Raw genomic sequence first — 16,781 nt, forward strand, 5'->3', positions numbered from 1 at the left:
AAGGTGCCAGGGATATGGTACCAGGGCTCAGAAATGTGAGTTGTTATTATGAGGATTAAATGAGATGGTCCATGAATGGCGCCTGGTTCACAATAAGGGCCGACTGAATTCTATGTGATATTAGTACATCCACACCCGAATTTATCTCCCCGGGCCCTCTTGGTCTCACTCTGACAAGTCTGCTCTTCCTCCAGCCTTTCCTCCTTCAGTCAATGGGGCCTTTATCTCCCATCTGCCTCCTCCCATATCCAAGCAATCATCAAGTTCTAGCTGTTCCGCCATATTACCCCATAATTGCTCTCTAATCAGTCCATGTCTTCCACCCTGTTCCATCCCATCAGTGTCTCTTGCCGTGGATGACTGCAAGGCCTGCCACCTGGTCTCACCGCCTCTGGTCCCGCCCCTGGCCAATCCATTCTCCACACTGCAGCCAGAGTGATTGGTCCAAGATGCACATCCAATCATGTAATTTCCCCGAGGGCTTTGCCTTGCCCTCAGGCTAAAGTCCAATGCTCTTAATTGGATTACAAAGCCCTTTAGAGTGCGAACTTCGCTTTCCTCTCAAGAGTCCACTCCTAAGCTCACATAACTTTAATTCCTCTGCTTTCTCCAGCCTGTGTCCTGTACATTCTGCTAGAAACTCCTCACCTGGCTGACCATCTCCTGCTGGTCCTTCTGCTCTTAACTCATATGACACTTCCTCCAGGAAGTTGATCCAACTGTCCCCAAGCTAGATTAGGTGTTGGCCCCAATTTACTCTCCTAGAACCGTTGACTCTTCAAAATTACAATTATCATACAGTTACAACTGCCTGTTTATTTTCTCCCCACCTTTAGACCACAAAGGTTACAAAACAATGGTTGAATGCATTTATGGGCGGAAAACAAACAGCTGTCCTTCATCCTGAATGGCCCATGACACAGCTGGTGACTCTCATCACACCATGGATGGCCCTTTTCCAAACTCTCCCTAAGAACATATGTGCAACGCACTGGACAGTACAGGTGGGAAATTGGGATACCTGAGTGTAAATTCTGTCTGCCATCGACTAGTTATATCATCTTGGTAAAGCCACTCAAGCATTTGAGTAAGAGTTTTCTCAATTTTTTTTTTTTTTTCTGTATAACTGCATGTGCTGCATATGGAAGTTCCCAGGCTAGGGGTCAAATCGGGGCTGCACCTTCTGGCCTGCACCACAGCCACAGCAACACCAGACTTCCGCCGCATCTGCGACCTGCACTCCAGCTTGTGGCAATACCAGATCCTTTAACCCACTGAGCAAGGCCAGGGAGCGAACCTGCATCCTCATGGTACTAGTCAGGTTCTTAACACACTGAGCCACAGTGGGAACTCCCAGGTTTCTCATTTTAAAAATGAGGTCAGTTGGAGCTCTCCTGTGGCTCAGTGGGTTAAAGATCTGGCGTCATCACTGCAGGGACTTGGGTCACTGCTCTGATGTGGGGTCCATCCCTAGCCCGGAAACTTCTACATGCCATAGGTGTTGCCAAAAGATAAAAATAAGGTCAGCAAGGGAGTTCCTGTTGTGGCACAGCAGAAATGAATCTGACTACTATCCATGAGGATGTGGGTTCGATCCCTGGCCTTGCTCAGTGGGTTAAGGATCCAGCATTCCCATGAGCTGTGTTGCAGATGTGGCTCTGGTCCCACGTTGCTGTAGCTATGGTGTAGTCCAACAGCTGTTGCTCTGATTCGACCCCTATGCCATGGGTGCAGCCCTAAAAAGCAAATAATACTACTAATAATAAGGTTAACAATACCTTTCTCTTGAATTGTTGGGAAGTTCAAATAATGTATATGAAGGTTCTGTGTAAACTGCAAATCTCCACCTGGTACCATTTCTGGCTCTTTTGTGGGGAGGGGCGGTTTTGGATTGCCCTCTCTCCTGCCCAAGGCGCTTCCCCCGTCCCCTTCCCTTCTCACTGCTGCTAGAGGCATCCAAGACTTGAGGACAAAAACAAACAAACAAACAAAACAAAAAACAAAACAAAAAAAGAGAAAAAGTTAGGGATTTGGGGATTCCTGTTAAGGCAAACACAGCAGCTTGAGACAAAAGAAACTAAGTACTTTTCAACATTTAACATATGCCAGTAGTGTTACATATTTTTATTTCATTTACTCTTCTGTAGAGGTGCTATTATTTTCCTTTTTCTTTCTTTCTTTCTTTTTTTTTTTTTTTTTTTTTGTCTTTTTGCCATTTATTGGACTGCTCCCGCAGCATATGGAGATTCCCAGGCCTAGGGGTCTAATCGAAGCTGTAGCCACCAGCCTACGCCAGAGCCACAGCAACACAGGATCCGAGCCGCGTCTGCGACCCACACCACAGCTCACGGCAACGCCGGATCCTTAACCCATTGAGCAAGGCCAGGGATCGAACCTGCAACCTCATGGTTCCTAGTCAGATTCGTTAACACTGTGCCACTATGGGAACTCCTATTTTCCTCTTTCTATAGACAGGAAAACTAAGTTTCAGAGAAGTTAGGTAACTTGCTCAAGAATGTACTAGGTAAGTTAACAAATTCAAATCCAGTTCAGACTCCATAACCCATGCTTCCTGCAACAGAAAAAGTGTTTATTTGGGTCATTTCCGCTCAAGTTTCTCCCTACCAGTAATTCAGATTTGCCTTTTCCCCAATTCCTTTGCATGTCCTAGAACCATCCCAAACCTCCATAAACTGAATATACCATAGAAATATTCTATTTAAACTGTAGGTGACGGAGGGGTGTGGCAACTCATGCCAAGAAGTTGGAATCCTGGAGTTCCCGTTGTGGTGCAGCAGAAACAAATCTGACTAGTAACCATGAGGTTGAGGGTTCGATCCCTGCCCTCGATCAGTGGGTTAAAGATCTGGCATTGCCGTGAGCTGTGGTGAAGTTTGCAGACACACCTTGGACCCCCGCATTGCTGTGGCTGTGCCGTAGGACGGCAGCTACAGCTCCGATTTGACCCCTAGCCTGGGAACTTCCATATGCTGAGGGTGTGGCCCTAAAAAAAAAAAAAAAAAAAAAGCAAGGAGTTCCCGTCGTGGCGCAGTGGTTAACGAATCCAACTAGGAACCATGAGGTTGTGGGTTCAGTCCCTGCCCTTGCTCAGTGGGTTAACGATCCAGCGTTGCCGTGAGCTGTGGTGTAGGTCACAGACTCGGCTCGGATCCTGCGTTGCTGTGGCTCTGGCGTAGTCTGGCAGCTACAGCTCTGATTCGATCCCTAGCCTGGGAACCTCCATATGCCGCCAGAGTGGCCCAAGAAATGGCAAAAAGACAAAAAAAAAAAAAAAAAAAAAAAGCAAGAAGTTGGATTCTTGAGAATGGTATGAGTGTCACTAGCTCTCTGTAGCCACAAAGATGCCCCATAATTCTATTACTCTTAGAAATAGTGATGTGGGCATTCCCATTGTGGCTCAGTGGATTAAGAATTCTGCTAATATCTCTGAGGATTCTGGTTCTATCCCTGGCTTCACTCAGTGGGTTAAAAGATCCGGTGTTGCCTCCAGCTGTGGTGTAGTCACAGATGTGGCTCAAATCTGGCATTGCTGTGGCTGTGGTGTAGGCTGGCAGCTGCAGCTCCGCTTTGACCTCTAGCCTGGGAACCTCCATATGCCATGGGTGCAGCCCTAAAAAGACAAAAAAGAAAGAAAGAAAAAAGGAAGAAAGAAAGAAAAGAGAGAAAGAAAGAAAGAAAGAAAGAAAGAAAAGAGAAAGAAAAGAAAGAAAGAAAGAAAGAAAGAAAGAAAGAAAGAAAGAAAGAAAGAAAGGACAGACAGACGGATGCAGTGGCTAAGAAGAAAGCAAGTAAGCAAGTGACCAGCAGGGAGAAGACAGGGGTAGAGTGGAAAAGGGAGAAGAGGAAGCGTTTTTCAGCGTGGCCCAAAGCCGAGATAGTGCTCAGCAACACACTCATCCACTGCAGCATAACTCACGGTGCAGCCAGCCATAGGGAGTGTCAAAGATCATAAATACATTAGAAATTCAGAAAATGGGGTTTCAGTATGAGACACGTAAGTACAAAAGCCTTCATCTGGCCAAGCATTACAGCAGGTGTTTTTGATTCTTCACTCCTTCTGCAATGAACCGCCTTTTTTTTTTTTTTGGTCTTTTCTAAGCCCTCACCCAAGGCATATGGTGGTTCTCAGGCTAGGGGTCCAATTGGCACTGTAGTCATCGGCCTATGCCACAGCCACAACAACTCCAGAGCCAAGCCGTGTATGCAACCTCCACCACAGCCACAACAATGCAGGATCCTTAACCCAATGAGCAAGGCCAGGGATCGAACCCGCATCCTCATAGATGCTAGTTGGGTTCCTTAACCACTGAGCTACTACGGGAACTCCAGGAGTGGGCTGCCTTTTTATGATATGGCCCAAAGAACAAAATGGGAGTGACTGTGTGTCATTTCAGACTCACTCTCTCATAACCCTCTTGTCACCATGTGAATAAGCCTGGGCTAGCCTGCTGGGTGAGGAAAAACGCACTGCCCAGCTGCCCACATCAGCCCAGCCACCGGCCGGAATACCCCACTGCTGACCAGAGATGCATAGCAGAGTCTGGGTGAGAACTCCTGGAGCCTGGGGTCCTAGGTTTATATGGGCCCAGCATAAGTTGCTGATAAGCAAATTGGGAAGTAAATAAGTGGTAATTATTTTAAGCCTCTAGCTTTTGATGTCGTTATTATGTAAATCAAAGCACTTTATTTTATTATTTAAAAAAATTTTTTTTTGCTTTTTAGTGCCACACCTGAGGCATATGGAAGTTTCCAGGCTAGGGATCGAGTAAGAGCTGCAGCTGCCAGGCTATGCCACAGACACAGCAACGCAGGATCCAAGCCACATCTGTGACCTATACCACACCTCACAGCAACACCTCCTTAACCCACTGAATGAGGCCAGTGTTCGAACCCCCCATCTTCATGGATCCTAGTTGGGTTCATTACTGCTAAGCCACAACGGGAACTCCCTCAAAGCACTTTAGCGTCCAGTTTGAGTTTCAGTTTCCTCATCTATAAAACTGGTATTATAATTCTTTCCCCACAAGCAAGTGAAGCCACTAAGCAAATAAGAGGTCTTCAATACGTCAGAATAAACATAAAAACCTAAAAGCAAAAAAGTTTCATCCAGGAGTTCCCATTGTAGCTCAGCAGGTTAAAAACCCAACTAGCGTCCATGAGGATGCATGTTCGATCCCTGGCCTTGCTCAGTGGGTTAAAGATCTGGCATTGCCACAAGCTGTGGTGTAAGTCACAGACGAGGCTTGGATCCGGCACTGTTGTGGCTGTGATGTAGGCTGGCAGCCGCAGCTCTGATTCGCCCCCTAGCCTGGGAACTTCTACATGTCGTAGGTGCCACCCTTAAAAAAAAGAGAGAGAGAGAGAGAGAGAGAAAAGATTCATCCATCCATTAGAGGGTATCTCACCTCATCTATGCCTCTCATCTAAAGAAATAACAGCCCTCCTGTTTTCAAGGCTTGTATGTCCTCAGATATTCTGCTGGGGTTGCGTGTGGACCAAATTCAGCATCCCCAATTACTAGGTCTAATCAGTTCAGCAGCAGGCAGATTCTGCAGGATTGAGCTGTTAGTGTGCAAGCCCAAGTGAGTTTTAAGGATGACAGATTGATTTTTGCTTCCTGAAAACAAATTTAAATTGATGAGACCTTAATGAATTCTTTCTCCCATTCCTGGGGGGGTTCCCATAATGCTTTAATCACACTGTGAATAAGAACTGTTTGCCAAGCTCTCTGATACCGAGAAGGCACTGGGTTTCCCCTGCTGAATAATTGTGCACTTGTTTGGTGAGGGCAGTTTCAGTGTCTAATGGAAACTAAGTGTCTCCACTTTAATTGTCAAGAACTCTTTCTCCAACTTCTCAGAAGTCAACCAACCAACAGGGATTTATTTGGTCTGAGTTATCTGTACCAGCCTAGGTGCTTAGTGGGGAGTGGGAGGGTAGAATCCATAATCTCTCATTAATTTATTAATTCAATAAATATTTATTGATCATCACTTCTGTTCAAAGCACCATTCAAAGGGGAGTTCCTGGTGATCTAGTGGTTTGAATTAGGCACTTTCACTGTTGTGGCCCGGGTTCAATTCCCAGTCTGGGAACTGAGATCCCACATCAAGCCACTGCAGGCTGTGGCCAAAATAAAAATAAAAACCAAAAGCAGGAGTTCCCGTCGTGGCGCAGTGGTTAACGAATCCGACTAGGAACCATGAGGTTGCGGGTTCGGTCCCTGCCCTTGCTCAGTGGGTTAACGATCCGGCGTTGCCGTGAGCTGTGGTGTAGGTTGCAGACGCGGCTTGGATCCCGCGTTGCTGTGGCTCTGGCGTAGGCCAGTGGCTACAGCTCCGATTCGACCCCTAGCCTGGGAACCTCCATATGCCGCGAAATCGGCCCAAGAAATAGCAAAAAGACAAAAACAAAAAAAGCAAACGGGCAAAAACCAAAGCACCATTCAAAGGATTTTATGGGTATATCATTTAACAAAACAGAAAAACAAAAATCCCCATCCTCCTGAGGGCATTTTATTTGGAGGACACAGTTAAAAAATGATAAATCTAATGAATGAGTAGCTTATATAAAATATAAGAAAGTTTTAAGGGCTGTGGAAAAACTAGAATGGAGTCAGGGAATTTGGAAGGTGGTGTGAACTGTGAATATCCATTTTCAAAGGGTACTTGGGTAGGCATCATTCAACTTCTGTTGACAGAACCATGCAACTCACTTTGAGTCAGTGGTAGCACCTGAAGTGGAGAAAGCAATTGTGGGTCCAAGAGATGAGGGAGGCCAAGGAAATCTGAAGAGGCACGTAACCTGTCTCTGATAACACCATCGATGTGCTAGAGCCAACTGGCACCAGCTTACTGGAGCCAATGACGCACATTCCTTCCCAATGCGGTGTTCAGTGTTGGCAGGTCGGTAGCTTGCAATCGGTCATGACGAGAATATTTACACCACGGAAGTTGGCAAACCCTACAAATCAGAACTTTTAAAAAAAAAAAATAAGAGCTGATTGTGAAACACTTCTTAGCATACCACCAAGTAGACCCCACATCCAAACACATCCTAAGAGGTGTGCGGATGTTTGCCTTTTAACAGTAAGCATGGAGGGCAATTAAGTGGAATACTGATCAGGAGAGATTTCTATAGCTAAGTTTCAGAGAAACGCTTTTTGGAAGAGGGTCTCTTGAAGGAGGGGCTGGGTCTGATTTGCGAAATGGAGAGGAACAAGAGGATAGAGTGGGTAAAAGGGAAGGATTACCCAGAGGATTAAGCTGACGAGCAAACACCACGCTGACATTGAATTCAGCTTCTAGCAAGGTGGGATGGCATGCTTTCCAAAATTGAACTAAAATTATCTTGTCTTTCACGCCCCCACTAAAATCTAGCTCTCTGAAAGCTTCGCAAACCTGATGAGCATGGTCCACATGTATCTTTAGGAATAAAATGTGGGCTCAGCATCTGTTTGATTGGCGCTCTCTGAAATGTTCTCCATGGAAACATGAGCCGGTAAATAGAAACTAGAAAGCTGAACGTCTGGGTTCTTTTCCCGTCTATCTAAACGTCTTTGCTTGGGAACATCAGGCAACTTATCTCACTGCTCAGTTTCCCCACTTTAAATTTATCAATTCACATTCCTCACTCATTGGTTGATAAAAACGTACAAGATCATCTTTGGGACATATTCCAAGCTCTTTCAAGAAAGACATAAACAGATACGTGCTTAGGAGAAGTAGGTTTTTCTTTTTCTTTTTTTTTTTTTTTTTGCTCCAAATATGAATAGAAACATCCTCGAAAAGCTCAAAAGGGAGAAAAATCTCTATTAAATGTTTCCGTTGCCAGGAAAGCCTTTTTTTTTTTTTTTTTTCAAAGTGATCCTCCTCCAGACCATACATATACCAAAGGAATTCCCACTCCAGGCTGTGGTTAAACTGGCCTCCAGTCGCTGGTTGAGACTATCAGGCTGTGCAGGAGTGGAAATAATAGGGCTGAAGGGGATGTCAGCCATGCCCAGGTGCCACGGTTCAGAGCGACATTCATTCACTCGCAAATTTTCTCTCACCAACTCGGCATTATTCTTCTGTGACACCCCAGCTCTGGATAAGCCCAGCAATTTTCTTGGTTTCAACTTACCCTGGTGCCTCAGGCATGGCAGATGAAAAATCATACCATTTGGCAAATTTTAAAATTTATTTTCTTTTTTTTTTTGTCTTTTTGTCTTTTTGCCTTTTCCAGGGCTGCTCCCCAGCATATGGAGGTTCCCAGGCTAGGGGTCGAATCGGAGCTGTAGCCACCAACCACAGCCACAGCCACAGCAATGCGGGATCCAAGTCGCGTCTGCCACCTACATACACCACAGCTCACGGTAACGCCGGATCCTTAACCCACTGAGCAAGGGCAGGGATCGAACCCGCAACCTCATGGTTTCTCGTCAGCTTCGTTAACCACTGTGCCATGACGGGAACTCCTAAAATTTATTTTCTTACATTTGGTCCCCTTTAAATTCTCTCTCTCTCTCTTTTTTTTTTTTTTTGTTTTTTTTTGTTTTTTCGTTTTTTCGTTTTTTTTGTTTTTTTTTGTTGTTGAGCCCACGGCCTGTGGAAGTTCCCAGGCCAGGGATTGAACCCATATCACAGTAGCAACCTGAGCCACAGCAGTGACAACACTGAATTCTTAACCTGCTTAACCACCGGGGAATCCTTCCCTTTAAATTCTTGACTGTCGACATCAAATGGGCATTCAAGACCTGCTCAACAAGGTTACTATGCTTCTCTGATGTGATTTTTTTTTTCAGCCACACCCTTAGCATGTGGAAGTTCCACAGCTTCGGCAACACCAGATCCTTAACCAACTGCACCACAGGGGACTTCCTCCAATGTGATTCGGATCCTCCTCACCACAGAAGCTACTTTAGGTCTTTGGCACCCCTTCCTCCACCCTCGGCTAATAACTGTCTTAGTCAGCTTTGGCTGCTAAATAAAAATGCCATAGACTGAGCGGCATAAATAGCAACTATCTATTTCTTTTTTTTGCTTTTTTTTTGCGTTTTGGGGTCTGCACCCACGGCATATGGAGGTTCCCAGGCTAGGGGTCTAATCAGAGCTGTGATCTGGCTGTAGGCCTACATCACAGCCACCCCACAGGCATCTGTGATCTACACCACAGCTCATGGCAACGCTGGATCCTTAACCCACTGAGCAAAGCCAGAGATCGAACCCGAAATCTCATGGTTCCTCGTCAGATTCATTTCTGCTGTGCCACGACAGGAACACCACAAATTATTTCTCACAGGTCTAGAGGCTGGGAAGTCCAAGATCAAGGTGCTGGCAGATCCCGTCTCTGGCGAGGGCCCTCTTCCTGGTGTGTAGATGCTGGCTTCTGGCTGTGACCTAGTGCAAAGGAAAGAGAAAGGGAGCAAACTTTCATCTGTTCTTATGAGGGCACTAAACCTCTCATGAAGGCTCCATCCTCATGACTTAATTACCCCAAAGCCCACCTCATAATACCAGCGCACCAGGGCTTAAACTTCAACTTGTGGATTTGGAGGGTGCACAAACATCCGGTCCAAAGCACTAAACTTGTCTTTCTCCAGCGTTATAACATGGGAGTCACCAGACAAAACATACCTCACTTTCCCATGCTAAATCCACACTGTGCCCCTATGTCTGCTTCTTTTTTTTTTTTTTTTTTTTTTTGTCTTTTTGCCACTTCTTGGGCCGCTTCTGTGACATATGGAGGTTCCCAGGCTAGGGGTTTAATCGGAGCCGTAGCCATCAGCGTACGCCAGAGCCACAGCAACGCAGGATCCAAGCTGCATCTGCAACCTACAGCACAGCTCACGGCAACGCCGGATCCTTAACCCACTGAGCAAGGCCAGGCCAGGGATAGTACCCGAAACCTCATGGCTCCTAGTCAGATTCGTTAACCACTGTGCCACGACGGGAACTCCCCTATGTCCATTTCTTTTCACATTTTTTCCCCCTGGCTGCACAGGCAGCAGGTGGAAGTTTCAGGCCAGGGATCAAACATACACTTTGCAAGCCTCATATGCATGTATTACACTTCTTTGAAATTACATATTCAGTTCTCATAGAGGCTTAGCTGTAATGAACCCAGCTAGTATCCATGAGGATGTGAGTTCGATCTCTGGCCTCACTCAGTGGGTTAAGGATCTGGTATTTCCATCAACTGTGGTGTAGGTCACAGATGCAGCTTGGATCCCGCATTGCTATGGCTGTGGTGTAGGCCAGCAACTATAGCTCTAATTCGACCCCTAGTCTGGAACTTTCCATACGCCGAAAGTGTGGCCCTAAAATGCAAAAAAAAGAAAAGAAACTATTCATCGGCTGCCTACTTCTTGAAAGCCAGATTGCCTCTTTATCTCTTAACTCTAGAGCCTGAGGTATTGTGGATGCCTGGGGTGCCCAGGGATTCAGAACCTCACATTTTTATCCATGTGATAGGCTGTCAACCAGTGGGCTGCATGGATTCAATTCCACTGAATGTCCCTGAGTCAGCTGAGCTGTTTGGCAGTCATTCTTGTTTGGAGCAGGTTAAGAAGAGATGAAATGAATGAATCTGCCAAGCATTCAGAGGTCCTTCTGGAGCAAACAAATGGATTCAGACCCCAATCCTTTTCTTTTTGAAGTCCAACATTATTAGAAACTCTGATGAAGTGGATGCTGGTTGGAAAATCCCCAGAGGTGCACTGCCACAGGGGGAAGAACTTCAACCAATGGTCTCTCCTTGTTCATGGGAGAGAGCTGGTTCCTAGAAGGATGCCGATACTATGAAGTGCTTCCAGAACCAGCCTCCTTGGCATCAGGGTCACAATGCCTAACTATGTAAGTGTGAATTTAAAGAGCTCTAAACTCAGATTCCCAAGCTGCACCACTACCACTCATGGGGAGTCTGGACAAGCAACGCATCATCAACACTGTTGCTGGAGCCAAAGTTGAGAATGGGACCAAATTTTTTTTCTTTTTAGGGCTGCACCCACAGCATATGGAGATTCCCAGGTTAGGGGTCGAGTCAGAGCTGTAGCTGCGACCCTCACCGCAGCTCACGGCATCGCTGGATCCTTAACCCAGTGAGCGAGGCCAGGGATAGAACCTGTGTGAGAATGGGACCAATTTTGAGAGCAATAGCAAGGCTGTGAAAGAAGCACCATCAGCGGGCACATGGATTTAATTACTGTTGTTTCTGCCTGTGAGAACCAGGACCAGCCTAACATTTTGGGCTGAATGGTTGTGTGATGCTTTTAAATCAGAGATTTGTTTCTCCCTCCTCAAGAGGAAGCTGTATTTCCTGCTAGGCTGGGCATGTGGGATCTTGAATGATTAATTGGAAAAGGAGAAGAGATGTGGTCACATTTGTAGACCCGGGTTGCTGACCCAGGTCATGCTAGCTTTAGGAGATATTCAATGGAAGAGTGATAAATGAATTCATGTTGTAACTTCTTCTGCCCCATTGTCTGGGTCTGCCTTTTCCCCTAGAGGATACCAGTTATTTTGAGGAGATGGGGCTACATGATGAGAAGGAAGGAGAAGATCTCTTGGAACTATGATAATTATATCCAACAGCTACTCATCTCCATTAGATGAAAATTTTTCCTATCTTTTTTTTTTTTACAGTTTTTTTTTTTTTTCTTTTAGGGCTACACCCATGGCATAAGGAAGTTCCCAGGCTAGGGGCTGCATTGGAGCTGCAGCTGCTGGTCTATGCCCTACACCACTGCTCAGGGCAACACTGGGTCCTTAATCCCTTGAGCGAGGCCAAGGATTGAACCCGAATCCTCATGGAGACTAGCCGGGTTTGTTACCCCTGAGATGGGAATTCCCTCCTATCTTTTTCAATAGGACCTCTGTATTTACATGCCAACTTTCCTCAAATTGGCAGATATTTATTGTGCACTTATGCAAAGTGCACCTTTGCTCTCCCAAAATTGCCGATGAAAGCATTTAGAATTCATTCTTAGTCATGCTTCATTGCTATGCAGGATGAATCATAGATCTGCATCTCTCTGTGGAATTGAGTAAAGAGGTTACAGTAGAATAGAGCCCACATATTTGAACACCCAGATCTTCTTCTTTGTTTAGACACACAAAGGTCCTTTCACAACCCATAATATTCCTGGTCCCATCAAGATGTAAGGATCAAAGAGGGGCAGATCCAGGTTCTACGAAGTCTCAAGCTTATACCACTTAAGGGATCCAGAACCTCACAGTTTTATATGTGTGCTAGAGAAAAATATAGAATTAAAATTAGGTATAAAGATGAATATTTAATCCAAACAAGAAAATAAATCACAACAGCAGGTTTTTTTTAAAGCTGATACACCTAGGAAAGCTAACCAAAAAATCCAGAAAAGGTGATACAATTTCTTTTATCAATTTGTTGCATAATAGCCCTCTCTAATACATTTTCCTACTTTTTTTACTGCAATATCTTTGATCACATCTTTACCTGAGAGTGATTTTGCAATATAATTTACAGAGAAAATAAAAGATAAATCTCTCTTTTTTTCCCCAGTAAGGTTCTTTGAAAATTTTTTTATTTCTGGTAATTTCAATTTCTAGAGTTGTTAGAGATTCAATGTGAAAAGTCCTTTATGGAATTTCTTTCATATGAGCAATAGAATTTCTAGACAATTCTGATTCCATGTTTCAAGGCTTGTTTCTCTTCCACCCTAATCATGCTTTGGGGCTGGGTGTGGTGGGACATATTTGTTTCATTAAAAGTTCTCTAGGAGTTCCCATTGTGCCTCAGCCGGTTAAGAACACGACCTGGTGTCTGTGAGGATGCAGGTTCTGTCCCTGGCCTCACTCGGTGGGTTAAGGATCTGGCATTGCTACAAGCTTCAGCTTGGGTCTGGCATTGCTGCGGCTGTGGTGTTAAGCTGGCAGCTATAGCTCTAATTCTACCCCTAGCCCAGGAACTTCCATATGTCGCAGGCATGGCCATAAAAAGAAAAACGGGGGCGGGGGGGGGGAGGCCTCTGGACCCACAACTCTGTGGCAACATTCTGGGTGGCCAGTAATAAGTTTGTAGACAGAAAGCGACTGCGAATCAGATTAATATATCCCATTAAACTCAAATTTAATCCCATTAAATCTGAAAGTCAAGTTCCCTTTAACTGGATCCCAAAATGCCCATGGCCATTCCAGTACCACCAACATGAGGAGGGGAGGTGACAGAAGGCAAGACCAACAGAAAAGACAGCAGGCCTCATCATCTAGAGCGAAAATGTCTTTATTTTGAAATTTTTACTAAAGCCCATGACCACGAAAATGCATTGGGAGGTCCCCCCGTGGGTTCAGGGAACAGGGCAACTGAGGGGCCCTGAGGCTTAAGCTGCATTAGTTTGATGTAAATCCTCCTCAGGCCCTGCCCTGCCTCCAGGTCTAGAAGCTCTTTGGGGTTTTCATGACCTTAGAGACACATTTTCTTTCTTTTTTTTTTTTTGTCTTTTTAGGGTCTTGGCATATGGAGGTCCCCAGGCTAGGGGTCCAATCAGAGCTATAGCATACCACAGCCACAGCAACTCAAGATCCAAGCTGTATCTGCGACCTACACCACAGCTCACTGCAACGCCAGATCCCTAACCCAGTGAGCAAGGCCAGGGATCGAACCTGTGTACTCATGGATAGTATGGGTTTCATTACCACTGAGACTCGACGGGAATTCCCTAGAGACGCTTTTGCTGCCAACTGGACCCACAGTCAATTTCTCCACCAATATTATCCTCCCCACATCCCTGCTCCAGTTTCTGCAAAGCTTCTGCTTTCTCCCTCCCACCTGTCTCACCCTTGACAGTTCTTTCCTCTCTGGAATTCTCACCATGACCCCTAGCAGGGTGGCAGACCCACTTTCTTACAGAAAAGCCTGTCATTCCAGAGTGAGCGCAACTCACCTTCTTGACTCTGAAGACCAGCTGCCTTCCACTCTCCCCAGTTGTACTTGACTTGCCTCCTCTTAGAAATGCTTAGAACTTTTTTTTTTTTGACCCATTATCTCAAAGTTTTCCTAAGTGTATTGTCTTAGGGCTGCGGTCACAGCATATGGATGTTCCCAGGCTAGGAGTTGAATGAGAGTTGTAGCTGTCAGCTTACACCACAGCCACAGCAACGCTAGATCCTTAACCCACTGAGCCACCAGGAAACTCCTCAGCATGTTATTTAATGACATTCAGCATGCAACTCCACAAATTTTCTGCACTGTACAAACTATTAACCATCCCCCCCCCCATTTTTTGTCTTTTTGCCTTTTCTAGGGCCACTCCCATGGCATATGGAGGTTCCCAGGCTAGGGGTCGAATTGGAGCTGTAGCTGCCGGCCTACACCAGAGCCACAGCAATGTGGGATCTGAGCCACGTCTGCGACATATACCACAGCTCATGGCAACGCCAGATCCTTAACCCACTGAGCAAGGCCAGGGACTGCAACCTCGTGGTTCCTAGTCTGATTCGTTAACCACTGCACCACGATGGGAACTCCTTGACCATCCCTTCTTAAAACTCTTTGGTTTCCATACTGTCTGCATCTCACCTGCTGCCTACAAGTCAAGATCCAGCCACCCAACCACCCTGGCCCACCTCTTGCCTGGTCCCAGGAGCTCTGTGCTCCCCCTTTCCTCCTGAAACCAACCAACCTTTTTTTTCTTCCCATTTTATTAAGATGTAGTCAACATAGAGTGCTATATAAGTTTTGGGTATACAGCATCATGATTTGACTTACTTATATCATGAAATGATGACCGCAAGAAGTTTAGTGGATATCCATTGTCTCATATAGATACAGCATCGAAGAAAAAGAAAAATACTTTTTTTCTTTGTGATGAGAAGTCTTAGGATTTACTCTCTTAATTTTCATGTGTAGGAGTTCCCATTGTGGCGCAGCGGAAACAGATCCAACTAGGAACCGTGAGGTTGCGAGTTCGATCCCTGGCCTTGCTCAGTGGGTTAAGGATCTGGCATTGCCATGAGCTGTGGTGTAGGTCGCAGACGTGCCCCGGATCCCAGCATTGCTGTGGCTGTGGTGTAGGCCGGCAGCTGTAGCTCCAATTGGACCTCTAGCCTGGGAATCTCCCATATGCCACAGGTGTGGCCTAAAAAGCAAAAAAAAAAAACACAAAACAACAACAACAAAAAAAAAAAACACAAAAAAACCAAAACCCCCAAAAAACCTTCATGTGTAACATGTAGCAATGTTCATTATATTAATCATATATGTTACATCCCTAGGACTTCTTTATCTTATGACTGGAAATTTGTACCTTTTAGCCACTTTCATCCAATTCCTTCTCCCTCTACTTCTCTCAAACTAACCAATCTTCTTTTTGTTCCTTTTTTTTCCTTTTTTTTTTTTTTTTTTTTTTTGCCATGCCCACGGCTCGGGCAAGTTCCCAAGCCAGGGATCGAACCCTCGCCCTAGCTATAACCACAGCCACAGCAGTGACAACACCAGATCCTTAACCCGCTGAGCCAGGAGGGAACTCCTAGCTGACCTAACACAAGAGAATCATCTTCTCCTTGGGCTACAGCATTGGTCTGAAATGATGTCCATCTGGGTGACTGCCGGGTGCTCCACATACATTTAGAAGGAGCCCTCTCTTCCCCATGAAGCAGTGAGTTTTTCAAGAACAAGTAAGGAGTCTTCTTCCCACTTGTTTTCTTCATTCTCGGCACTGTGCCTCTGCTCATTCAACTCATGGTCATTGTGGAGGCTGTGGTTTAGAGTCCTTGGGGACAGTGTGACTCACCCTGATGCAGGAGAAAGGGCCCTGGCTTTTAGACTCACATTCAAAGCCAAACTACAGCATTCTTTTTTTTTTTTTCTTTTTCAGCTGTACTTGCTGCTGATGGAAGTTCCCAGGCCAGGGGTGAATCCGAGACAGAGCTATGACCTACACCACAGCTGCAGCAACGCCAGATCCTTAACCCACGGCATCAGGCCAGGGATGGAACCCAAGCCACCACAGAGACAATGCTGGTTACATAAACTGCTGTGCCATAGTGGGAACTCCTACATCATATTTTAATGGTAAGACGTTGGGCAAATTCTTTAACCGAGTTCTGACCTCCGTTTCCTCACCAGTAAAATAGGAATAATCGTCACTTTACGAAGCTTAAATGATGTAACAGGCACGAGGGTGTTTGGACCTGGAAGCTTCTCAGATATTGACTAGACCTCATCACCCTGTCACTGCCAAGCCCACCTTGATGTTTTGGTTTTGTCTTTTGTTTTTGAAGCTGGGAAATGTATTACAGTCCAAAAAGTTGCCTTGGAATGAACAGCACTTCAAAAATCTTAAAAAATTGCAGCAATAAAACTAGTATCTAACACAGGAAGGTGATAATAATGTTATAAAATCCTTATTACAGTATCTGCCGCATTACATCGCAATCCACGAAGTTCTCAAGGGAAAAGCCTGGGACTACTTGTTCCTAGCACCCAGCACAGGGCTTGGCATGGAGAAAGTGTTCAGTGTATGTTTATTGTCCATCTGAAGAGCAGTTTCACAATCTTCCGCAAATGAAATTACACATGCTCCTTGACCTGTATATTTCACTTCTAGGAATTTATCTTACAGATATACTTGCGCAAGTGCAAACAAAAAGTCCAAGGAAATGTGGTTTGTGGTATTATCCATAGTAGCAGACCAAAGCAAACAAACAAAAGACACCTCAAAAGCACAAAATTAGAGATCCAGTTTAAAAAAATTACATGCACACCAAGAAACACCATGTAATATTAAAAAACTATGAGGT

The sequence above is a fragment of the Sus scrofa genome, chromosome 14 (genome assembly GCF_000003025.6).
Source record: "Sus scrofa isolate TJ Tabasco breed Duroc chromosome 14, Sscrofa11.1, whole genome shotgun sequence".
In the NCBI taxonomy this organism is placed as follows: domain Eukaryota; kingdom Metazoa; phylum Chordata; class Mammalia; order Artiodactyla; family Suidae; genus Sus; species Sus scrofa.